A 27,624-nucleotide genomic window follows, 5' to 3' on the forward strand; every position below is an offset into this window, starting at 1 on the left:
CTATAAAACATGCAGCTGCAGGGACTCGAACATATTGTCCGAGCACACAGAACACGTTAACCGAGAACATTCGATCATCACTAGTGCCCACACAACAATAAAGAAACTGCAATTATTATATATAATACAGGTGATTCTTACAAAATTGGAATATCATCAAAAAGTTAATTCATTTCCGTTCTTCAATACAAAAAGTGAAACTCATATAATAGAGAGTCATTACATAGTGATCTATTTCAAGTGTTTATTTCTGTTAATGTTGATGATTATGGCTTACAGCCAATGAAAGCCCAAAGGTCATTATCTCAGTAAATTAGAAAACTTTATAACACCAGCTTGAAAAATGATTTTAAAATCTGAAATGTTGGCCTACTGAAATGTATGTTCAGTAAATGCACTCAATCCTTGGTCAGGGCTCCTTTTGCATCAGTTACTGCATCAATGTGGGGTGGCATGGAGGCGACCAGCCTGTGGCACAGCTGAGGTGTTATGGAAGCCCAGGTTGCTTTGATAGCAATGACCTTTTGTGGCTTACCCTCCCTGTGGAGTGTGTCGATGACTGCCTTCGGGACATCTGTCAAGTCAGCAGTCTTCCCCATGATTGTGGAGCTACTGAAACCGACTAAGGGACCTTTTTAACCCCTTTACCCCCAAGGATGGTTGCATGTTAATGACCAGGTCAATTTTTACAATTCTGACCACTGTCCCTTTATGAGGTTATAACTCTGGAACGCTTCAACGGATCCTGATGATTCTGACAATGTTTTCTCATGACATATTGTACTTCATGATAGTGGCAAAATTTCTTTGATATTACCTGCGTTTATTTGTGAAAAAAAAACGGAAATTTGGCGAAAATTTTGAAAATTTCGCAATTTTCCTACTTTTTCCTAATTTTTATGCCCTTAAATCGCAGAAATATATCACACAAAATACTTAACAAGTAACATTTTCCACATTTCTACTTTACATCAGCACAATTTTGGAACCAATTTTTTTTTTGTTAGGGAGTTAAAAGGGTTAAAAGTTGAGCAGCAATTTCTCATTTTTACACCACCATTTTATTTAGGGACCACATCACATTTGAAGTCACTTTGAGGGGTCTATATGATAGAAAATACCCAAGTGTGACACCATTCTAAAAACTGCACCCCTCAAGGTGCTCAAAACCACTTTCGATAAGTTTATTAACCCTTCAGGTGTTTCACAGGAATTTTTGAAATGTTTAACAAAAAATGAACATTTAACTTTTCTTCACAAAAAATGTATTTCAGCTCCAATTTGTTTTATTTTACCAAGGGAAACAGGAGAAATTGGACCCCAAATGTTGCTGTACAATTTGTCCTGAGTACGCTGATACCCCATATGTGGGGGTAAACCAATGTTTGGGCGCATGGCAGAGCTCAGAAGGGAAGGAGCGTCGTTTGACTTTTCAATGCAAAATTGGCTGGAATGGAGATCGGACGCCATGTCACGTTTGGAGAGCCCCTGATGTGCCAAAACATTGAAACCCCCCAATTCTAACTGAAACCCTAACCCAAACACACCCCTAACCCTAATACCAACCATAACCCTAAGCACACCCCTAACCCGAACAAGCCCCTAACCCTAATCCAACCATACCCCTAACCCCAACACACCCCTAACCCTAATCCCAACCCTAACCACACTCCTAACTCCAACACACCCCTAACCCTAATCCCAACCATAACCCTAACCACACTCCTAACCCTAATCCCAACCGTAAATGTAATCTTATCCCTAACTTTAGCCCCATCCCTAACCCTAACTTTAGACCCAACCCTAACACTAACTTTAGCCCAAACCCTAACCCTAATAGGAAAATGGAAATAAAAACATTTTTTTATTATTATTATTTTTCCCTAAGAGGGTGATGAAGGGGGGTTTGATTTACTATTTATAGCGGGTTTTTATGCAGATTTTTATGATTGGCAGCTGTCACACACTGAAAGACGCTTTTTATTGCAAAAAATTGTTTTTGCGTCTCCACATTTTGAGAGTTATAATTTTTCCATATCTTGGTCCATAGTGTCATGCAAGGTCTTGTTTTTTGCGTGACGAGTTGACGTTTTTATTGGTACCATTTTCGGGCATGTGACACTTTTTGATCGCTTTTTATTCCGAATTTTGTGAGGCAGAATGACCAAAAACCAGCTATTCATGAATTTCTTTTGGGGGAGGCGTTTATTCCGTTCCACGTTTGGTAAAATTGATAAAGCAGTTTTATTTTTCGGGTCAGTACAATTACAGCGATACCTCATTTATATCATTTTTTTATGTTTTGGCGCTTTTATAAGATAAAAACTATTTTATATAAAAAATAATTATTTTTGCATCGCTTTATTCTGAGGACTATAACTTTTTTATTTTTTCGCTGATGAAGCTGTATGGCGGCTCGTTTTTTGCGGGACAAGATGACGTTTTCAGCGGCACCATGTTTTTTTTTATATCCCTCTTTTTGATCATGTGTTATTCAACATTTTGTTCAGCGGTATGATAAATAAAGCGTTGTTTTTTGCCTCAGTTTATTTTTTTTACGGTGTTCACTGAAGGGGTTAACTAGTGGGACAGGTTTATAGGTCGGGTCGTTACAGACGCGGCGTTACTAAATATGTGTACTTTTATTATTTTTTTTAATTTATTTAGATAATGAAATGTATTTATTGGAACAATAATTATTTTTTTTTTGCTTATTTAGGATTTAGGATATTTATTACTTGTTTACTTTGTCCGGGGTGGGGGGGCACATGACTATATAGTGTCAGATCGCTGATCTGACACTTTGCAGTGCACTGTTTCAGATCAGCGATCTGACAGGCACTGCAGGAGGCTCTGAGCAGGCGCTTGCAAGCCACCTCCCTGCAGGACCCGGAAGGAGCCCTGCGGACATTTTGGATCCGGGGCCTGCAGGGAGGAGGACGGAGGAGGCCCTCGGAGCAACACGATCACATCGCGTTGCTCCGAGGGTCTCAGGGAAGCATGCAGGGAGCCCCCTCCCTGAGTGAAGCTTCCCTATGCAACCAGAACGCTGCAATCATGTTTGATCGCAGTGTTCTGGGGGTTAATGTGCCGGGGGCGGTCCGTGACCACTCCTGGCACACAGTGCCGGATGTCAGCTGTGATAGTCAGCTGACACCCGGCCCCGATCGGCCGCGCTCCCCCCCCCCGTGAGCGCGGCTGATCGGTGATGACGTACTATCCCGTCGGTGGTCATACGGGCCCATACCACCTCGACGGGATAGTACATCATATGTCAGAAAGGGGTTAAACACTTAAGAAGCCTTTGCAGATGTTTTTTTGTTAATTATTCTATTTTACTGATATAATGACTTTTGGGTTTTCATTGGCTGTAAGAAATAAACACTTGAAATAGATCACTCTGTTTGTAATGACTCTATATAATATACGAGTTTCACCTTTTGTATTGAAGAACTGAAATAAATTAACTTTTTGATGATATTCTAATTTTGTGAGAAGCACCTGTACACGTATGAAATACAAGGGTGTATAAATGGATGACAATACCCCAAACCACAGTTAAAAAAAAAAGGTATATGCCAAAAAAGAGGGAAGGGAAAATTCAGTTATGGAGGTCAAAATTGGTAAATGAAATTAAGTAATAGCCATAAACGTGTACGGCTGGTACTAGGTAATGATTATCCAAAGACAATAAAGAAGAAAAAAGAAAAGTGCCAAATCAGAATGTTCTTTGGATAATCATTAAGTAATCAAATAAAAAAAAAAAAAGAAACGCTCAGCATAGTGTATATGAACACTGGTCATCAATTCTGGTCGCAGAGGTGAAAAAAATGATTACATACTGTATCTGTATGGCCAACATAGGACACATAAAGCCGTGCTCGCTATAACATTCCATTCTGTTCTTTTCTGTGAGACTGCTGCAGGCAATCACATTGATCAGTACTATAGCAAAGTGATTATCTTTTTTTAATAATGTTGTCCAGCATATGAAGTTATTGCAAATCATTTTATTAGGGAATTTATCTCCATTCCTCTATACAATTGTATGTACCATAATTTGCGTTTCCCCAGCCAGTGTGCTTTCTTTTAGCTACAAAGACATCAGAATGTACTCATTTGGAGTACAGATAATGGCAGTGAAAGGGTTAGCAACCATGTCTCACTAACTCTGGGGATAAGCTGCTGCAGGAGATAGTTCTGGGGAGTAGAACACTCAGCGGAGGACACAGGTGCTGACCCATCACTGCCATGATCTGTTCTCCAAATCAGTACGTTCTGATATCAATGCAGCTAGCAGCAGGAAAATAAATTGGGAAGAGAGCAGGGGTCATGAAAGCCACTTACAAGCACATTTTCTTTACAGAAATGCAGTCAAATCCTATAATAAAGTAATTTACACAATTTCATAACTTTCCATGCTGGACAATTTTATAAAAAAACAAACATACAAATTCAATTTAGTTACTATTAAGAGGCAGTCTGTCAGCACAGAATGACTGTTCAAAACTTGTACAAGAACCTGGTACACTGTGGTGTAGACAAACATTTAGGTACACCTTCCCACCTGTTAGTTTCCCCTCTATCCCCACTCTCCCCTATTCTTTGATTGACAGCTCTGGTTTCATAGAGATAGATGGAAAACAAACAGGTGGGAAGGTGCACTTAAATGGCCACCCCATGGTGCACCAAGTGCCTGTACTTGGTTTACCCACTCTTCTTGGCAAAAAGCCACCAGTTCCTGTAAATTTCTGGGCTGTCTAGCATGAACAGCGCACTTGAGATCTAACCAGAGAGGCTCAATGATATTGAGGTCAGGAGACTGAGATGGCCACTCCAGAACCTTCACTTTGTTCTTCTGTAGCCAATGACAGGTCTACTTGGCCTTGTGTTTTGGATCATTGTCATGTTGGAACGTCCAAGTACATCCCATGCGTAGCTTCCGGGCTGATGAGTGCAAATTTGCCTCCAGTATTTGCTGATAACGTGCTGCATTCATCTTTCCTTCAACTTTAACCAAGTTTCCTGTGTCTTTGTAGCTCACGCATCCCCAAAACATCAGCAATCCACCTCCGTGCTTTATAGTAGGAATGGTGTTCCTGTTCTCAGGTCCCAGTCCTCATATCCCAATATACCTGTCCTGTACATCAGTTCGCCTGCCTATGAGCCATGCCCACCTGCACCCTCCCACCTGGATACCAGTCGTGCCCATCAGTACTTGCCTGCTATGTGTCTGTCATGCCAGTCACTATACCAGCAGTGCCAGCTAGTACTTGCTAAATCTACCATTTCTGGCTGTTCCTGCTTGCTCTTCATTGGGGTCAGCTGTCATCTACCAGAAGTCAGTCCTGGTGTAGCACCTGGTTCAGTCTCCCTCGTCCCTCCTCGGATTGCGGGATCGCCAGCCACCATGCATCCGAGGTCGGATTTGGTGAGGCACCTAGTTATGCCCCTCTAAGCTCTTCTCTAATCACAGCACAGTGGTTCTACCACCCAGTCCGTTACATGTACATTGTCAGCAAGCTGCTGGTGAGGGCGGGGTTAGCTGGACTACTGCGCACATGACACCTAGTCAGGCAGTGATAATCTCCTGCTGATAAAACACTGATTGTATTGAAACTACAACAAACAGTCCAGTAAATGACAAACTCCGGGAATCAGAATCTATGCTCCTATATTATGCTGCTCTCAGATGAAGTAGCAAAAACCTGCTAAAAGATTCAGTTTAAACAACTGTAGATCAATAAAAGTTTACTGATCGTTGGTCGTATTGTCTAAACGGACCCTTAAGGCCCCGTCTCACACAGCGAGATCGCTAGCGAGATCGCTGCTGAGTCACTAGTTTTGTGACGCAACAGCGACCTCAGTAGCGATCTCGCTATGTGTGACACGTACCAGCGATCAGGCCCCTGCTGTGAGATCGCTGGTCGTGTCGGAATGGCCTGGACCGTTTTTTGGTCGTTGAGGTCCCGCTGACATCGCTGAATCGGTGTGTGTGACACCGATCCAGCGATGTCTTCACTGGTAACCAGGGTAAACATCGGGTTACTAAGCGCAGGGCCGCGCTTAGTAACCCGATGTTTACCCTGGTTACCAGCGTAAATGTAAAAAAAAACAAACAGTACATACTCACCATCTGATGTCCGTCAGGTCCCTTGCCGTCTGCTTCCTGCTCTGAGTGCCGCCGTACAGTGAGAGCGCAGCACAGCAGTGACGTCACCGCTGCGCTCTGCTCTCACTGTACGGCGGCTCAGTCAGAGCAGGAAGCAGACGGCAAGGGACCTGACGGACACCGAAAGGCGAGTATGTACTGTTTGTTTTTTTTGGTAACCAGGGTAAACATCGGGTTACTAAGCGCGGCCCTGCACTTAGTAACCCGATGTTTACCCTGGTTACCCGGGTGCTGCAGGGGGACTTCGGCATCGTTGAAGACAGTTTCAACGATGCCGAAGTCGTTCCCCTGATCGTTGGTCGCTGGAGAGAGCGGTCTGTGTGACAGCTCCCCAGCGACCACACAACGACTTACCAACGATCACGGCAAGGTCATATCGCTGGTCGTGATCGTTGGTAAATCGCTATGTGAGACGGGGCCTTTACTCAGATTTTTTAGATGGGATCCAAACCAGCACCTAGAGAAAAGAACATGAAAACCTGTAATTTACACATCCTCTCACTGCTGTAACCAAAACGTCAAAGTCAAGAAACACCATTAGAATTCATTTGCATATAATTAATTAATCTGCTGAATGTAAATAGTGGCCAAAAAAAACACATTACATACTGGAACCCATTCTTCACTACCGAAGGCTATGGCCTTGTCCTTGTGACGTGAATTACTGAGAAGGTTATAAGACAATTTCCAGGAGGTTAGAAAACTGAAGAGGCCAAGAAATGAAAGCAGCAATGTAACATAACAAGCAATCACACAACATATTATTCTCATACAAAGCAAATCATTGACTTTTTGCTCTAAACCACAGCTATGTAGACGTCATAGGGAGAATTTACTACAAATCGCAATGAACTTTAAAAAGGACAAGAAAATGCCCAGAAGCGAAAGTCACCACACTGACTGCAAGGGGGAAGGCTATACTACTGCAAGGAAAGGGCTATACTATTGCAAAGGGGAAAAGGGCTATACTACTGCAAGGGGAGGGAAGGACTATACTACAGAAAAGGGGGAAAGGCTATACTACTGCAAAGGGGGAAGGCTATAATACTGCAAGGGGGAAAGGGCTATACTACAGCAAAGGGGGAAAGGCTATACTACTGCAAGGAAAGGGCTATACTACTGCAAGGGGGAAAGGCTATACTATTGCAAAGGGGGAAAGGCTATACTACTGCAAGGGGGGAAGGCTATACTACTGCAAGGAAAGGGCTATACTACTGCAAGGGGGAAAGGCTATACTACTGCAAGAAAAGGGCTATACTATTGTAAGGGGGAAAGGCTACTACTACAAGGGGGAAAGGCTATACTACAGCAAAGGGGGAAAGGCTATACTACTGCAAGGGGGGAAGGCTATACTACTGCAAGGAAAGGGCTATACTACTGCAAGGGGGAAGGCTATACTACTGCAAGGAAAGGGCTATACTACTGCAAGCGGGAAAGGCTATACTACTGCAAGGAAAGGGCTATACTACTGCAAGGGGGAAAGGCTACTACTGCAAGGGAGGGAAGGGCTATACTACAGCAAAGGGGGAAAGGCTATACTACTGCAAGGGGGAAGGCTATACTACTGCAAGGAAAGGGCTATACTACTGCAAGGGGGAAAGGCTATACTATTGCAAAGGGGGAAAGGCTATACTACTGCAAGGGGGGAAGGCTATACTACTGCAAGGAAAGGGCTATACTACTGCAAGGGGGAAAGGCTATACTACTGCAAGGGGGAAAGGATATACTACTGCAAGAAAAGGGCTATACTATTGTAAGGGGGAAAGGCTACTACTACAAGGGGGAAGGGCTATACTACAGCAAAGGGGGAAAGGCTATACTACTGCAAGGGGGGAAGGCTATACTACTGCAAGGAAAGGGCTATACTACTGCAAGGGGGAAGGCTATACTACTGCAAGGAAAGGGCTATACTACTGCAAGGGGGAAAGGCTATACTACTGCAAGGAAAGGGCTATACTACTGCAAGGGGGAAAGGCTATACTATTGCAAAGGGGGAAAGGCTATACTACTGCAAGGGGGGAAGGATACTACTGCAAGGGGGGGAAGGGCTATACTACAGCAAAGGGGGAAAGGCTATACTACTGCAAGGGGGAAGGCTATACTACTGCAAGGAAAGGGCTATGCTACTGCAAGGGGGAAATGCTATACTATTGCAAAGGGGAAAAAGGCTATACTACTGCAAGGGGGGACAGGCTATCCTGCTGCAAATGGGAAACGGGCTATACTACTGCAAAGGGGAAAAGGCTATACTACTGCAAGGGGCAAAGGCTATACTACTGCAAGGGGGAAAGGCTATACTACTACAATGGGAGAAAGGGCAATACTACTGCAAAGGGGGAAAGGGCTATACTACTGCAAGGGGGAAAGGCTATACTACTGCAAAGTGGGAAAGGCTATACTATTGTAATGGGGGAAAGGGCTATACTACTGCAAAGGGGGAAAGGGCTATACTACTGCAAAGGGGGGAAAACTATACTATGGCAAGGGGGGAAAACTATACTATGGCAAGGGGGGAATTGCTATAATACTGCAAGGGGGAATGGCCATACTACAATATACACTGCCGTTCAAACGTTTAGGGTCACTTAGAAATTTACTTATTTTTGAAAGAAAAGCACCGTTTTTTCCAATGAAGCGAACATTAAATGATTCAGAAATACACTCTATACATTGTTAATGTGGTAAATGACTATTCTAGCAGCAAATGTCTGGTTTGTAATGCAATATCTTCATGGGTGTATACAGGCCCATTTACAACAACCATCACTCCAGTGTTCTTATGGTACTGTGTGTTTGCTAACTGTGTAAGAAGGCTAATGGATGGTTAGAATACCCTTGAAAACCCTTGTGCAAGTATGTTATGACCTTCCTTTGAGCTAGTTGAGAATCTGGAGCATTACATTTGTTGGTTCCATTAAACTCTCAAAATGGCCAGAAAAAAATAACTTTCATGTGAAACTCGATAGTCTATTCTTGTTCTTAGAAATTAAGGCTATTCCATGCGATAAGCTGCCAAGAAACTGAAGATTTCCTACAACGATGTGTACTACTCCCTTCAGAGGAGAGCACAAACAGGCTCTAACCAGCGTAGAAAGAGAAGTGGGAGGCCCCGCTGCACAACTGAGCAACAAGACAAGTACATTACAGTCTGTAGTTTGAGAAATCGACGCCTCACAGGCCCTCAAATGGCAGCTTCATTAAATAGTACACACAAAACGCCAGTGTCAATGTCTACAGTGAAGAGGCGACTCCGGGATGCTGGCCTTCAGGGCAGAGTGGCAAAGAAAAAGCCATATCTGAGACTGGCCAATAAAAGGAAAAGATTAATATGGGCAAAAGAACACAGACACGTGACAGAGGAAGATTGGAAAAAAGTTATATGGACAGACGAATCCAAGTTTGAGGTGTTTGGATCACACAGAAGAACCTTTGTGAGAAGCAGAACAACTGAAAAGATGCTGGAAGAGAGCCTGACGCCATCTGTCAAGCATGGTGGAGGTAATGTGGAGGTAACTTTTGAACGGTAGTGTACTTTGCTGAATTATACAGTCATGGACAAAAGTGTTGGCACCCTAGAAATTAGTCCATAAAATGAAGTACAGTATTTCTCCCAATTATTTATTTATTTTACTCTCTAATTATACCGCCATTAATTCCACAGCGCTTTACAGACATTATCATCTCTGTCCCCATTGAGGCTCACAGTCTACATTCCCTATCAGTATGTCTTGGAGTGTGTTAGGAAATTGGAGAACCCGGAGGAAATCCACGCAAACACAGGGAAAACAAACTCCTTGCTGATGTGGCCCTTGGTGGGATTTGAACTCCAGACCCCAGTGCTGCAAGGCTGCAGTGTTAACCAGTGAGTCCCCGTGCTGAACAGGTTTTGATATACACATATTTATTTCCTTTGTGTGTATTGGAACAACACAACAAAACAGAGGAAAAAAGGCAAATTACATAATTTCACAAAAAAATATAAATAGGCCAGACAAAATTACTGCTGCTTTCTATTATTTTATGTTTCATTTGTCTTAAGAACCAATTATAGCATTAAAATAAGCACAAAGGAGAAGTCAGTTATGTTACTATCCCACAGACCAAGAACCACATGTGGCTCCCCGGTCACTGTCTGTGTGTTAGGACAGCCCGGTGCCCCTGCACAAGTCCCCATCCGGCGTGTTCACTTACCCTCATGCACTGCTCCGGTCCCCGTAGCATCTGCTTCCTCTCAGGACCTTCGCACAGCACGCAGGTCTCCTGGGAGTATGCTTATGGTTCACATGCTACCTGCTTCTTAAAGGGACAGCACAACCGCATGCTTCTGAAAATGTCCCCAGCCAATAGCTGGGAGACATCAGCTACTTAAGGAACCCTCCCCAATAGGGAGATACCTTAGCAACTTTCGTCCATTATTGTTTACACGTCTGTCTAAGTTGCAATTTCCCTGTACCCATGTTCCCTGTTCCGGTCCATCCTGTCTGTACCTGATCTTGCCCGTCCTGTCTGCACCTGCTCCTGACACCATCCTGCCTATGCCAAGTTCTGATCCTGACCCGCCTAGTCCATCCCTATGACCGCCTTCCTCATACGTCCAGTCTGAACCAGCTCCTGTGATCCTGCACCTGTACATCCTGTGTTCCTGTAAGCCGCCCCATTTGTTCCAGTGTTCCAGTACCTGTTCTGTCTACCAGCCGTGCAGTATCTATCCTCCTGCTATCCTGTTCCTGGCCGTTCTGACTCTCCGAGTCCATGCCTGCTTTCTACCACCCCTTAGGGGTTCAGCTGCTGAGGCTCTATGGTTTGTCCTGGCGTGGTACTTGGTGTCCACTGGGGTCCAAGTCTAACCACACCATCAGATGTCTGATGCATGTACAAGTTATTTGCTTGTTTCATAATTTTGGCTAGTAAACCTTCCATTTGTTAAAAATGAGTAAGATGTTGTTGTTATTGGGGTCTGAATCCAATAATTAGCTTTACCAGCACCCCCTGCCACTGACCCTCTGCTGGGCATTATGATTCTGTGACATATCCTTCTGTGACAAAACACTCCGGGATCGCCTTTGCTGGGGTCAAAGGTCACGTGGTTTGTGCATTGAACTCTGAGGCGACAGCAGGTTTCCAAGTTGACTGACCTCAGGTCAGGTTTATTAAAGTGAAAGCAAATACAGAAAACAAAACATAAAAATAAATCCTTGCCTGTCCGGCACTAACTAAACAAACACGTTCCTAACTAACAACTGGGGGGCTTCTCCCACCCAGCTAACATTACACAGTGCATGAGCACAGCTCCCACTCACGTTTGTCTCACACAGACAGGCATTCTGTGTGCCCCAGGCTGACACCTGAAACCTCCAGCTGGTCAGCCTTTATTCCTGCACTTATTAACCCCTCGGTATCCTGAAGATACTGAGCGGCCTAATTCACATAGGACAAATACCTGGGCGAGATATACCTGCCCCCGACTACCAGACCGACATGACTCTTACATATCCTCCCCCCTGCTCAGACCACTCAGGTCGAGCAAGAATACTCTCGAAACAGTGTACTCGGGACAGGGCATCAGCGTTCCCCATCTGCACCCCGGGGCGGTGCTCCACCGTGAAAGAGTAAGCCTGCAGGGCAAGGAACCACCGGGTTACCCGACTATTACGGTCCTTGTGGAGATGCATCCACTTGAGAGGGGCATGGTCCGTGACCAGCCTAAACTTCCTACCTGCCAGGTAATATTTGAGGGAGTCGAGAGCCCATTTGATGGCTAGGCACTCTTTTTCAATCACGGCATACCTCTGCTCATGTACATTCAGTTTCCGACTGAGGTAGAGGACCAGGTGTTCGACTCCGTCCCTTACCTGGGAAAGTACAGCTCCGACACCAGTATCAGAAGCATCAGTTTGCACCACAAACTTGCTGCTGAAATCAGGAGTCACTAGTACGGGCTGAGAGCACAAAGCCCGTTTCAGACTGTGGAAGGCCTCTTCAGCCGCTGAGGTCCATTTTACCATAACGGAATCCCTCCCTTTGGTAAGATCCGTCAAGGGGGTAGCCATGGCCGCAAAGTTGGGTATGAACCGGCGATAATAGCCGGCAATGCCCAGGAAAGCTTGAACTTGTTTCTTGTTCACTGGTTGCGGCCAGCCCTGGATTGCCTGTATTTTGTCGATCTGGGGTTTAACCACTCCTCTGCCAATCACGTAGCCCAAGTATCGGGCTTCTTCAAGGCCGATGTGACATTTCTTGGGATTCGCCGTTAAGCCTGCGTCTCTCAGGTCATCAATCACCGCCTGTACCTTCCGGAGGTGAGCTTCCCAGTCCACGCTGTAAATTATGATGTCGTCTAGGTAGGCAGAAGCGTACTGCCTGTGGGGCCTCAAGACTCGATCCATCAATCTCTGGAACGTTGCTGGGGCTCCGTGAAGCCCAAACGGCATGTAGATATACTGGAACAGCCCTTCCGGTGTAGCAAATGCCGTCTTCTCTCTGGCCGCCTCGGCCAGAGGGATCTGCCAGTACCCCTTTGTTAGATCCAGGGTCGTAATATATCGGGCTTTACCCAGCCGATCGATCAACTCATCGACCCGGGGCATAGGGTAGGCATCAAATTTAGAAACCGCATTCAGTTTCCTAAAGTCATTGCAAAACCGTATAGAGCCATCCGGCTTAGGTATCAACACGATTGGACTGGACCAGGCGCTGTGCGACTCTTCAATGACTCCTAAGTCCAACATTGCCTTCACCTCCCGGGAGACGGCTTCACGGCGTGCTTCCGGAATCCGGTATGGCTTCACATGAACTGTGACACCAGGCTCTGTGACAATCTCATGTTTCACTAGCCTAGTCTGGCCAGGTTTTCCCGAGAAAAACTGTTGGTCTGTAACAAAAACTGCTTAACCTCAGATTTTTGTCGTTCAGAGAGAGTCTCGGCAATCTGCACCTCCGGTACGGTAGGTGAGCAAACCGGACGGGGCAGATCCGCTGTTAGGGCAGCGCGGTCTTTCCAGGGTTTTATCAGATTCACATGATAAATCTGTTCTGGTTTTCTCTTACCAGGCTGGTGCACTTTATAGTTCACTTCTCCAACTCGTTCCATGACCTCAAAGGGGCCCTGCCATTTCGCCAGAAATTTACTATCCACCGTAGGGATTAGGATCAACACCCTATCCCCGGGTGCAAACGTACGGACCTTGGCGCCTCTATCATAACTTTGCCTCTGGGCTCCCTGGGCCTGTAACATATGTTCCCTAACAAGGGGCATGACAGCAGCAATCCGGTCCTGCATTTGCGTTACATGGTCTATCACCATTTTAAAGGGAGTGACTTGACCTTCCCAGGTTTCTTTTGCGACGTCCAACAGTCCACGGTGACGACGGGCGTATAATAGCTCGAAAGGCGAGAATCCTGTGGAAGACTGGGGAACTTCCCTAATGGCAAACAGCAAATAGGGTAACAAGTAATCCCAGTTCTTCCCATCTTTGTCTATCGCCTTCCGGAGCATCTGTTTTAAGGTTTTATTGAACCGCTCAACCAGGCCATCTGTTTGAGGGTGATAGACAGACGTACGCAACTGGTCTATTTGTAAGAGCCTGCAGAGCTCCTTCATCACCCTTGACATAAAGGGAGTCCCCTGGTCGGTGAGTATCTGTTTTGGAATTCCCACCCGACTAAACACTTGTACCAACTCTTTGGCGATCGTTTTGGTAGCAGTGTTACGCAAAGGGATGGCTTCTGGGTAACGAGTGGCATAGTCCATGATGACGAGGATATGTTGATGCCCACGTGTGGACCGGGGAAGGGGCCCAACCAAATCCATCCCAATTCTCTCAAATGGGACCCCAATGATAGGGAGGGGTACCAAAGGGCTACAGAACCGAGGTTTAGGTGCCGAGATTTGGCACTCTGGACAGGACTCACAATAGTTACGCACATCATTGTGTATTCCAGGCCACACAAAACAATGCAATATCCTTTCTGTGGTTTTTTGTACCCCCAGATGTCCCCCCATTATATGTCCGTGTGCCAGGTCCAGTACCTTCCGCCGATAAGGTTTGGGTACCACTAACTGTTGCACAGTGTCTTCCCCTTTTTTTTCTACATGGTAGAGTAAATCATTCTCAAGGACCATGTACGGGTATGCTAGCCTAGTGTCAGGTTCTACGGGTACGCTATCTATCACTTTTACATTTTTCCTAGCCTGAGTCAGGGTAGGATCTTTCATTTGTTCGCTGTGGAAGTCATCCAACTGAACTCCCAAATCTGGTAGGCAGGGTGCTGGATGGCTGTCTGCCTCCGCCTCTCGCTGAGTTTCCTCAGTTTCCCCCGCCATAACTGAGAAGGGGAACTGAAGGTTAGATTCAATAACCTCCCCAGCAACATCTTCCTGTGGGGTCTCGTCTAGGAACTCGGGACCTCCAGATGGCATGGGGGAAGGTTCACAGCTACCGTGAAGGAGCAACTGATTCTCCCATAACTGCCAGAAATGGGGGAAATCCCTACCCAGGATTATATCATGTAACAATGCGGGAACGAGTCCCACTTTGTGTTGCACAAACCCATAGGGAGTGGAAATCGGTATGACCGCTGTTAGGTATGAGCAGGTGTCACCATGCACACACGTTACAGAGAATTTATCAGACGAACCAGACGGAAGTGCCACCAGACTAGCTTTCACCAGAGTCACCACACTTCCAGAGTCTAGTAACGCCACAACACTTTTCCCATCAACAGATAATTCACACAGGTGTTTTGCTATATCATTTTGGCCCGCATTCACATTCACCAGCCGTGTAACCAAAGACATGCGTTTCTTAGAGTCTATAACATCGCACTGCATGGGTTCAGTGGTAACAGGACAGTTCGCAGAAACATGGCCCTTCTCACGGCAACGGAAACACCTAACAGGCCCCCTACTGAGACCACCGTCCCATACTCTAGGTCTCGGAGTGCGAGCAGTCCCGGGTTCCTCCCCCACAGTTTTTGGCGATTTTCCTTCACCCGTAGTCGCTGGAACAGTCTTACTGGTTCCACGAGGAGAAGGCACAGACCGGGTGCTAGTGGTTTCGTCGGGAAGTCCTTCTGCCACGGAATAACGCTCGACCAACTCCACAAGTTGATCCGCTGTCGTGGGATTTCCTTGGCTTACCCACCTTTTCAGCGCTGGAGGTAGCACTCTCTGATACTTGTCCAGGACAACCCGCTGGATTATTTCTGGGGTTGTCAGTACCTCGGGTTGCAGCCATTTCTTTGTCAAGTAGATCAGGTCGAACATCTGAGACCGCGGCGGTTTATCTGGCTGGTATGTCCACTGGTGTACCCTCTGCGCACGGACAGCCGTCGTCACACCTAGCCGGGCCAGGATCTCAACTTTCAGCTTCTCAAAGTCCTGAGCGACTTCCGGATCCAAGTCATGGTAAGCTTTTTGGGCCTCGCCGGAGAGAAACGGAGCAATCAAATCGGTCTATCGTGCCTTCGGCCACTTCTCCCTCAGCGCCGTCCGCTCAAACGTTGTCAGGTACGCCTCGACATCATCTTCTGCGGTCAATTTTTGCCAGTATCGACTCACATGGATCCTTCTGGACTCTGCTTCCGGGTCCACCTCAGGCATGCTCACCAGGCGCTGCGCCACCTGTTGGAGAAGCTGGAGGTCTGCAACCGTCATGTCCAATAACTCCTTCAGCTGTGCGGCCATCAAGCGATTAGCTTCATGCTGTGCGGCAGTGGCCTGCTGCTGTACGGCAGTGCACTGTACTAGGGCTTTCACCACGTCTTCCATACTGTCGCCTGTGCCACGCGATGCCCGCATTCTCCACCACAATGTGACAAAACACTCCGGGATCGCCTTTGCTGGGGTCAAAGGTCACGTGGTTTGTGCATTGAACTCTGAGGCGACAGCAGGTTTCCAAGTTGACTGACCTCAGGTCAGGTTTATTAAAGTGAAAGCAAATACAGAAAACAAAACATAAAAATAAATCCTTGCCTGTCCGGCACTAACTAAACAAACACGTTCCTAACTAACAACTGGGGGGCTTCTCCCACCCAGCTAACATTACACAGTGCATGAGCACAGCTCCCACTCACGTTTGTCTCACACAGACAGGCATTCTGTGTGCCCCAGGCTGACACCTGAAACCTCCAGCTGGTCAGCCTTTATTCCTGCACTTATTAACCCCTCGGTATCCTGAAGATACTGAGCGGCCTAATTCACATAGGACAAATACCTGGGCGAGATATACCTGCCCCCGACTACCAGACCGACATGACTCTTACACTTCCTATATGGAGCTTTCAGGCATTTGCCATTTCTACATAGTGCCAGTACTGTGAACCTGGGCCATTGTGTAGAACCATGACTAGTGGCAGTCTTACATCTTGCGTTCCTGAACATGACCTAGCCATGATTTAGTACTGGGGGAAAGAAGGCTGGCCGACATTCTGGATAGGTATTGATCAGGTTCTTATAGACACACATACAGATACTTAACACTTACTTCTAATGATTCTCACGGTCTGTTCCTTGTTCTTTTTAAATCCATGTTGCGCTCGTTGTCCTGGTGCTTTACTGTAGATAAAGAAAACCATACTGAATATGTATATATATGTAAATATACACTGTATGCAACCACATCATCATAAAAAGCAGTGCATCCTAATAAGTAAAGAAATAATCATAAATGTGAGTCTTGAGTCCCCCTGGGCGACAACCAATATTGATGCCAGGGGTTGTCGCTCATACTTTTAGTTCTATCACTGGATGTTGAAAAGAGACAAACTCTGGATGAGGAATAACAGGAAGCAATAAAGGTAATAATAACCATGTACAGATTAAAGTCTGCCACTCTTGTACTAGAAATGAAGAATACATTTATTCAGCAAAGCAACCCCAATAAAGTAACATTTTGGTCATAAATATCAGACGGGTTGCTGGAGAAAAGGGGTGTCAAAATAATAATATCCACCCATGTTTTATTTCTCCTCTGTGATTTTCACTGTAATAAGTTATAGGTAGCTATTGCCCTGCTGCCAAATGTTTGCTGAGAGAATGATAAACTGTAACACTGCATTTTTGTGTTTAATGTAGTTTTGCATTAGCTCTGCTTTTAGATATATCTAGCAGCTACTCATCACCCCTATGAAGAAAACCAAACTCGTCTATTTAGCAAAGTCCTTATAGCGCGGTCTGTGAAGGTTGCAGTCTTTTGTGTATGGATTCTGCTGACAGATCCTCTGAAAATCTATCCTCAAAACTAAAGCATAATTACAGTTTTTTAGCAATTTGTTTTTGCCTGTCACTTCTGAATGGCTCGAGGGACCATGAAGAGCAGCTCGAGGGACCAAGAAGAGCGGCTCGGGGGACCATGAAAAGCGTCTCGAGAGACCACGATGTGCGGCTCGAGGGACCATGAACTGCGGCTCGAGGGACCATGAAGTATGGCTCGAGGGACCATGAAGTATGGCTCGAGGGACCATGAACTGCGGCTCGAGGGACCATGAACTGCGGCTCGAGGGACCATGAACTGCGGCTCGAGGGACCATGAAGTGCGGCTCGAGGGACCATGAACTGTGGCTCAAGGGACCATGAAGTATGGCTCGGGGGACCATGAAGTGCGGCTCGAGGGACCATGAACTCAAGGGATCATGAAGTGCGGCTCGAGGGACCATGAAGTACGGCTCGAGGGACCATGAACTGCGGCTCGAGGGACCATGAACTGCGGCTCGAGGGACCATGAAGTGCGGCTCGACGGACCATGAAGTGCGGCTCAAGGAACCATGAGGTGCAGCTCAAGGGACCATGAAGTGCGGCTCGATGGACCATGAAGTGCGGCCCGAGGGACCATGAAGTGCAGCCCAAGGGACCATGAAGTGCGGCTTGCAGATGTCAGCCAATTTGTTGCATTAGCACCAGGTCTAGCAAACAGCTATGAAGAGCAGGTCTCCAGATGGGGACTTTTGTGAGTTTATTTTGACCAGATAAATAAGCGCTAAGCTGGACACAGGATGATATAGCCAGATAGAGGGGGTGCTTGAAGCTGGATGTGATGGTATGGTGGGAGTGCCTGATGCATGAACAAAGAATCAGGGTAAGGTTGGAACCACTAAATGCAAGTATAACGCCTTGGTGAGATTTCTGATGGGAAGTTATGGCTGTGATCCTACAGATAATATGGCCTCTGGGTGTCACTACTGCATGGAGGCAGGAGCTGGAGGTTACTATTGGGGGAGCACTGGATGTGGTGTACGATCCTCTTTCACAGCTGAATGTAGCTCTTAAGACAGTTTGGGGATCACAGTCCTAGATTCTGCCTTCAGGAGAAAAATCATTAGATAGCATGGGTATAAGTGTGCTTATAAACAATAGAAGAAAGATGGCGGATTTTGGCTTAACCGGCCTACCAGATGAAATGCATGGGGGCTTCTGAGTTCTCCCATTGACAGATAACATCAGGAGAGATTAGGATTGGGCTGTCGGTAGTTCAATGGCGACCCATGTGCTTTCAGGAAAGCCGCTGCCAGGAGGTTTGAAACCTTATGATCACTCAGCCGAGCCAAATAAAGCAGAGTTTAATATTTTAAACTTTAAGGGAACAAGTCACCCCCAAAATCGAAGGTGAGCTAAGCCCACCGGCATCAGGGGTTTATCTACAGCATTCTGTAATGCTGTAAATAAGCCCCTGATGTAACCTGAAAGATGTGAAAAAGAGGTTAGATTATACTCACCTGGGGGGGGGGGGCGGTCCGATGGGCATCGCGGTCCGGGGCCTCCCATCTTCATAGGATGACGTCCTCTTCTTGTCTTCACGCTGCGTCTCTGGCGTACTTGGTCTGCCCTGTTGAGGGCAGAGCAAAGTACTGCAGTGCGCAGGCGCCAGGAAAGGTCAGAGAGGCCCAATGCCTGCGCACTGCAGTACTTTGCTCTGGCCTCAACAGGGCAGATAAGTACGCCTGCGCAGGAGCCGCAGCGTGAAGACAAGAAGAGGACGTCATCGTAAGAAGATGGGAGGCCCCGGACCGCGACGCCCATCGGACCGGACCGCAGCGGGACCGCCCCTGGGTGAGTATAATCTAACCTCTTTTTCTCATCTTTCAGGATACATCGGGGGCTTATCTATGCTGTAGATAAGCCCCTGATGCCGGAGGGCTTAGCTCATCTTCAATTTTGGGGGTGACAGGTTCCCTTTAAGAAGCTTATAGACATAAAAAAAAAAAATCCATGGAAAAGTGCTGTTTCAGCTTGCTGGTATTATGCGGTCGGGTCCATCTCGTTTTGCCATGTATTCTAGTTAGTCCTACGCTACACAGGTTGGATTTTATCTTGCACAATCATTTGCCTTCTGCAGGGATGAGCGGTGCTGGGGCTGTCTTGTAGCCGCTTATCCTCTAGAAAGACCATGTACATACACATGAGCCAGGCATGCGTGCTAATGGTGCACTAAGGGCGAACATCTGTTGGCTGAACTCTACCTTATGTATATGGGAAGATCAAAAAGGAACAAGTGAAAGGAGTTCCTGCAGTAACATTCCATGTTTTCGGATCGTGGGATTGGCCGCATAACCATCTCCCAAAAGAGCTTCACATCCATATTTATAGATTGTCAGTGGATCTGTCAGGAATGTGAATGTTCGCCTTCAGCATCGGGTGGGTGACCACTCCTTATAGCATTGCAGAACTAATAACAAAGTTCATGTTTGCAGACATATAGATTTCTGTCTTCTGTATGTAATGGCTTGTAAAGGTCATGCAACTCTATACGCTTCCTGTTCCCTCCCAATTCCTGTTAGAATTGGGTATGATACACAATGCAGCGTTACACCAGGGTGTGTGCCCTCTATGGAGCGGCTTCTCTGGGAACCCCGAACTAACACTGCAGTATATTCTAGAAGAGCCGGTCAGTCACCAAAGCTATGAAAACTAGGGGACTGGATACAGGGAGCAACTAATTCATCAGCTGCTCAGCAAACAGGGTGGAAGATAGGGTCCATTTACCCCCTCCTGCATATGGCGATTTTCCCGTTTTTGCTCTTCAGTTTTTTTCCTCCCCTTCTTCCAAGAGCCATAAACCTTTTCAATTATTATTTTTCGGAGATCCACAATGTTTTGTTTTTCGGTCAATAGGGCTGAGTGGGGGGGGCTTGTGTTTTGAGCACTGAGCCATTCTTATTGATACTATTTTGGAGTACATATGACAAGTTGATGGCTTCTTATTGCATTTTTTGCAGTAAAATCACAAAATGTCAAACCACAATTTTTATCATTCATATTTTTGTATTTTTAATGTGGGATAAGTGGGGGGATTTTAACTTTTATATATTGTTTAAAAACATTCTTTTTCCATCTTTATTTGGTAGTACCCTTAGAGGACTTAAACCTGCGATCAGCCGATGACTTGTGTTATACAAAGCAATACCATCACTGTGTATAGAAAAAACACAGTCTCTTATGAGGCCAAGCCATAGGCTGCACTACACTGAAGAACAGTCATGACAGACACCGAGGTCTTCTGCAATGAATAATGAAGCAATGTCATCAGAAAATGACCTCTATATTTTATGTTAAATGTAGTTTAAAAAAAATTGTTACTTTTAAGCTTACATATAGCTATGAATATTAAAAAAAAGCAAAAACAAACACTCAGAAATCTTGGAATTTTCACACTAGGCCTAGTACTTGACTCTCCCTTCCAGATTTCCTGTTCTACACAGATCACTTTTTTAATATCTCATTGACTCACAGGCTTTTAAATTGGTGTGTCTGTGTCTATATATATATATATATATATATATATATATATATATATATATATACACACACACAAACATATATATATATACACACACACCTGTACCATATACATTCACATACATATATATATTTACTGCTCAGAATTAAACGCATACTAAAAGTATAAAAAGTATAAAGTGGCGCCATCAGTATTAATACATATATTAATCTATATTTTCTTTTATTATTTTACGTTTGCAATAAAAATAAATGTTTGGCCTAAATGTCTCCAGGTTCCTCCGTCTGAAGTCTTCAGCTGTGAGAACATGATAGCGCTCTAGGCCTTAACCTTAAAATACCCACAATCAGGCTGCTAATCTGGTAAGTAGCCAGGCAGCGCTGAGGTCTCTCCTGTGTGGTATAACTGTGCTGCAGACTCCCCGTTCTTGAACCTGTCATTTTATTCCTGTCAAATTACACGGCAGGAAAGAAAACACATGTCACAATTAGAGGCCGGGGCGTATAATCTGTAGCCGCACCGCTCTGAGGCTCGAAGAGGGAATCGTTGTGTGAAGAAACCAGAATTCCCACGACCTCCCGCTGCTGGCTCTTCCATCACTCCAAACAAATAGTACAGCTGTGTGGTCCTGACCAATCTGCACAGATCGGGGTACATTAAAAGAAGCCGAAGGCCCAAATCAACACAGACACTCGCAGAACAAGGCGGAAAAGGAATTTTGGTACAGGGTGAGATTTAGAAAATATTTATACAGTATATTTATTTCTTTGAGGTTTGGGTTATTCAAGGTGCATCATAAAACGGTGGACCGGCCATTTATAATGCAGCAGAAGATAAAGTTGGATGAACTTGGTGGGGGGTATTGGCTCAATATGAAATATACATGGTCACTAATACTTTATGGTCTATATACACCAAATAGCAGAAGGAAAATCTCTCCGAAGATGCTGCAATTAGCCAAGCGTGCAACCACGGTATACCAAGACCTGTATTACAGTTAGCACCCCATAGCCCATGGCTTAGCTGACTATGCAACCCCACCCCACAAAACTTTAACATTAAAAGGGGTATTCCAATCTCCAAGATCCTATCCCAATATGTAGTAGGTATAATAATAATAATACTAACAAATATCTTATATTAAAAATGTAGTATAGTTTTTCTGCTCCCTTCTCCCCTCTGTCATTGACTTTTTCAGTGAGTGATGACTCGTACAGGGAAAATTTACCTCCTGTTTCTACATAGAGCATACAACGATTCAGCTAATCTGTTCTTAATCCCATGATGTCATAGACCTAATAGAAAACAGAAGAATTAGTCTACGTTCACATTTGTGGTCTGCGCCGCAGCGTCGGGCGCCGCAGCGTCGCTGCATGCGTCATGCTCCCCTATATTTAACATGGGGGCGCATGGACATGCGTTGCACTTGCGTTTTGCGACGCATGCGTCACTGCGGCGCACGCGTCCGGGCGCAGAGGACGCAGCAAGTTGCATTTTTGCTGCGTCCAAAATCAACCAAAAAAAGGACGCATGCGTCGCAAAACGCAGCGTTGTGCATGTGTTTTGCTGCGTTTTTGTTTGCGTTGTGCGTTGCGTCTCCGACGCTGCGGCGCACAACGCAAATGTGAACGTAGCCTAACCTGGGTGGAAAGACAAAATGAGCAATTGTAAGTACACAGTTCTATAGAATATGGTGAGTGCCATATATTAAGAGGATAAATACTTTGATGGGAGGAGGAGTGCTTCTTTAAATGCAACAGTGTCCCATGTAAAATAATAACACTACATACTCACCTCTTGGGCCAGCACCGTTTCAGAGATGCTGGCGCTGTCACTGCAGCACTCACCCGGGACAAAACTGTTTCAGCAAGGTGAGCATTATTGGTTTTAAATGTTTTTCAATGTGCTCTGTTTGTATACTCAAACAAAATATTGTATTTAATATCTTTTTTGGTGATCTCCGATTTAGCATGCCTTTTCTTTTGTATGAGTGGCAAGGTGAGTATTATTATTATTATTTATTTATATAGCACCATTAATTCCATGGTGCTGTACATGAGAAAGGGGTTACATACAGAGTTATAAATATCGTTTACAGTAAACAAGTTTACAGTGACAGACTGGTACAGCGGGGAGAGGACCCTGTCCTTGCGGACTTACATTCTATGGGTGAGTATGAGCGCAGCAGCCCCTCAGTGGGCGCTGATAGGCCGCGGTGCTTACATGACATAACCAAGGTCGGGGCTGGTCCAGGGGGGTAATGTAAGTATATGATTTATTTCTTTAATTTTTTTCAATGGGACACTGTTGCTTTTAAGAAGGGGTTGTACCAGTATTGGACAAGACTTTACAATTAGTTTGAAAACCGGAAATGAATATTGTTTAAATCAAGTTTTTGTGTCAAATATTTCCTGTGATTTTCTTTTTTTACTTTACATATCACCATATATAGTTAAATGCAAATATACTAAAATCATCTATTTAGACAAGCTAATACTCGTTTTGTGTAAATTTGCCAGCAATCATCTGATGAACAAGAGAAATCATCGTTCTTGGCAGCACATTATGATGCCCATAAAAATGGACTCACACATACGTAGACCGCAATGCATAGATCAGTGTCAGGTCCCACTGATCCGAACTCGACAGCCTTGATGGAGGTGTGAATCCTGACTAATGCTGATGTTCTATGTGCACAAAACAATCATTAACAATTGTCCTGTACGCACAGAATTCTGGTTGGCATTTCTAAACAGGACATTAAATGACCTCCGATTGAAGGTAGTTTATCGGCTGCAGCCGGCAGTCTAAACGAGCCCCCAACCCTATACAGCGCTAATTCCTGATCTGTTCTTAGACATCTAAATATCGGCACAGGATTACAATACAAAGATAACAGCTATAATATATCAATAACACAATCACACCATCCACAGTAAAATGATGGTCACAGCTCGCTTCCTCCTCCTCCCTGCACAATGAAGTCTGTACTACAAAGTCACACTGCGTGCCTAGAAATCCATCAAACGGGAGGCAATAAGTGAGATTCTGTCTATTGAGGTCTATAGTTCATGTGGCTGTAGTAAAAGCATATCCCTAAATGCCGTCACCAGCGGCTGAGGCAAGATGGCTGCCCCATAACGATATACAGAAAATAGGAAACAAATTGGAAAATAAAAACTGATAAAAAGAACATATTTCAGTGTATAATTTTATTATAAATAATATAAGCGATACGTTATACTACCATTTAAAGGGAATGTATGAAATATGGCAGGGTGGGCAATGTATGGTAGTATTGTCTGCACACTGTGTGGTCATACTGGCTACAGATGTCAGCTCATACGCCCCTGCAGCCAATCACTGGCATCAGCGGTATATGGCAAGATACTGTTCAGGTCAGTGATTGGCTGCAGGGGTTACATGTAGTACAAGGGCGGTGACATCTGCAGTCAATGTGCACAGTACACCATTGGGGTGAATCGGAGACATGGAGGTGGGACAGGTTAGTATATATCATTATTTCAGCAGTTTTTCTGCTTGTGGACACTGGACAACCCCTTTAATGTATGAATTTAGTGCTTCTCATCCGTAATAAACTTTGGCTACGATCCGAGGAGCAGATGTGTTTTCAGCAAATGCACAAAACTCATTCCACATAGATGATTCAGTTAACCAGACTTTCATCTTCGTGCTGACAATCCTGCTTAGAAGAAACGAATATGAGAAGAGCCTGTAGTGAATGAGAACGTCTACAGAAGTCCTCTATTATTTGGAGGCAAATATACTGCTCCTAAAATAAATACAGGATGCAAATCCCAACACAAATAATGGAAACCATACGGCAATTTCTCCTGGGGCTCAGAATAAATGAGCTGTCGCAATAGCCGGCCTCGTCCCCTGAAGAGTGAATAACCCACAGAGAAAGCACAATAACCGGAATAGCAGAGCGGCTCTCCCGGCCTCGCACTGCACACACCTGCTGCAAAACCTCCCGCTATGTAACCACTGAGCGTCACATTCTCTCATGTGGTCAACAAGACGGATTATGGTGTCGAAATGTAGCCAATTTACTACGAAATGTAAAACTAGGCCTGCTGGATTCTATCAGCATTATACATGTTTCTAACTGGCCAGCACGGTGGCTCAGTGGTCAGCACAGTGGCTCAGTGGTCAGCACTGTGGCTCAGTGATCAGCACTGTGGCTCAGTGATCAGCACTGTTGCTTTCAGCGCTGGGGTCCTGATTTTAAATCCCACCGAGAATGACATCTGCAAGGAGTTTTATGTCCCTCTGGGTTTCCTCCAGGTTCTCAGATTCCCTCCCTCTCTCCAAAGACATACTGATAGGGCTAAAGAGCTGTGGAAATTAATAGCGCTATGATGGTGAGTAAAATAAACTCTGGAAGGACGGGACCCTAAACTGCACTGTGGGACCTGACAGTGACCATCACACAAAGCAGCTGTCCAAAATGCGGAAAAATAGTCATGCCACATCATATCAGCCTGGTCCATTATTCTCGTTTGATTTAGATGGGGCTGAGCCAAGTTCTTCCCATTGACATCAGATCACCTTCTAGACAGAAGAATAAGGAAATAGACCCTATTTTTTTTAGACTCCTAAGCCATTAAAGGTGATATCTGCCCCATTAAAGGGACTGTGTCAGCACTGAAAGGCTTTTCAAACCAAGTACAGGTGCTTGGTGCACCATGGCAAGGCCAATCATTAGGTACACCTTCCCCCTGCTTTTTTCCCCTCTATCTCCACTCCCACCTTCTTCTTTGAAAGCCCTGGCATCATAGAGCTGGAGAAGGTCAGAGATGGAGAGAAATCAAGCAGGAAAGGTGCACTTAAATGTTTGGCCATGCCGTGCACCAAACATCTGCACTTGGTTTGAGCAGTCATTCTCACATTCACATTCCCTTTAAATACTTTTAATAAAGAGGTCAGGACGCTTCTCTATAGAGTGAACCTGAATCACTCAACTTTTAGCAGATTTCAAGTATAGTTTACGGATTTCAAAGCATAAATACCAAGAAAATGAGGAATTTCTGTCCACTTCCCATAGATATTTACTCACTTATAAAGTGCCATTAATTCCGCAGCGCTTTAGAGACATTATCATCTCTGTCCCCATTGGGGCTCACAATCTAATTCCCTATCAGTATGTCGTTGGAGTGTGGGATGAAACCTGGAGAACTCGGAGGAAACCCCCGCAAACACGGGGAGAACATAGAAACTCCTTGTATATGTTGTTCTTGGTTGGATTTGAACCCCAGCGCTGCAGGCCTACCCACTGAGCCACCGTGCTCAGATAACCACCTGCAATCACTTCAGTGTTGTGAGACCTGCTATGTGTCAAGTGCTCATCCAAATTCAGACACACACACACATGGACATGGACCTGCCAGTTTTGCCAACCAATTGTGAATTCCTGGACAGAGTAAGAGTCACCTAACCTTTGTGATGGATTGTGACTTTTCACTTTGTCCATGAAAAAATAATTTGGGTTCATCATGTTTGGGAAATAGTCCAGAAAAAAATCCAGTTGTCAAATCTGTTATCTACACAAAAATATTGGGAACCCCCCACTGTGTATATAAGCATCTGCGTCATTCCTCTTCACCTCCAGTTATTAGTATTACACACCAGCATCAGCCGAAATTGTTCAAATTGTATCTCAAATAGCAGTAACCCGACCAACACACAATCTAATCATAAAAACTCATTCTACCCACAGGTCATTACTGATAATGGCTCTGTGTGTAAAAATAAAAGTGTAACCGTACTTTCAAGGAAACTTCTGAATAAGCAGTCCTATGCGAGTAACAATACTTTTGGCGATTATAAAAAGCATTTAATTGTTTGGCAACGCCAATGGTGCACCGAGCGTTCATACTTGGTGTGATCAGTCGTTCTATGCTGACAGACCCTTTAAGACCCCCATAAACAATAGACTAAAGACTAGTGTCAGATGAACCAGCCAAATTTGTCCAACAGTGTAATGTGTATGGGACCCTCCCAACTCTCCCCACAACAGACGACGGGCGAGGGGAAAAACTGGGCTTCTTCAATTTCAATGGCTGATCGTTTGGCTAAAAAAGTCACTGGCAGAGAAGTGTGGCAGCAGCTCTCTCATAGACGACACAGGATCACACACCCGAGCATTTTCTTATTTTCTCTTTGCCAGCAGAGATCGGCAGTAGGCAGGAAAGGTAGGTAGTTATCAACTATCTCGCGGTTAGTTCTTAGACCCATAGTAAAACAACAAAAATTGTCCTGGATACCCCCTTTTTACGTAACGTTCCACTTAAATTACCAATTACTTTTTATGTCAGTTCTGAGCTAAACTATTTATTTTCTGGCATGTTCTCTTTAGTGTGCAATCCTTATCGGGAATGTCCAACTTTATTGTACACAAATAAAAAAAGAAAGCAACTTTGCACATTTTACCTAACTAGAAATCTTATGTAAACATTTGGTAGATTAGCAGGAAGTGAGCACAAGATGAACAGCAATATGACCACAGGGTCAGACTACACAGAGTCTGTTTGTAGTCTGTTACCATGGAGACTGCTAATTCTCAGAGCAGTAGACACCAGACCATTTATAACAAAATAAAATAAAAAATAATAATTAAGGTGATTTGCAAAGTTAGTTCATTTAGGTGCACAGGAACAATAAATACTTGATAGCAAAGCTGTACTTTACTTTTATTGC

At 44.9% G+C, this 27,624-nt stretch overlaps 1 protein-coding gene across 4 annotated transcripts in view; it reads right to left on the reverse strand.

The window, feature by feature from the left end:
• SGMS1 (sphingomyelin synthase 1) overlaps window positions 1-27,624 on the reverse strand; it is a 339,516-nt gene that overhangs the window by 138,147 nt on the left and 173,745 nt on the right. For all 4 annotated transcript variants that reach the window (XM_077258884.1, XM_077258886.1, XM_077258888.1 and 1 more), the window contains exon 3: window positions 16,657-16,727. The gene's annotated coding sequence lies outside the window, so the exon portion shown is untranslated. The remainder of the gene's footprint in view (window positions 1-16,656; window positions 16,728-27,624) is intronic.

Source organism: Ranitomeya variabilis, chromosome 4 (assembly GCF_051348905.1).
Source record: "Ranitomeya variabilis isolate aRanVar5 chromosome 4, aRanVar5.hap1, whole genome shotgun sequence".
Classification (NCBI taxonomy): domain Eukaryota; kingdom Metazoa; phylum Chordata; class Amphibia; order Anura; family Dendrobatidae; genus Ranitomeya; species Ranitomeya variabilis.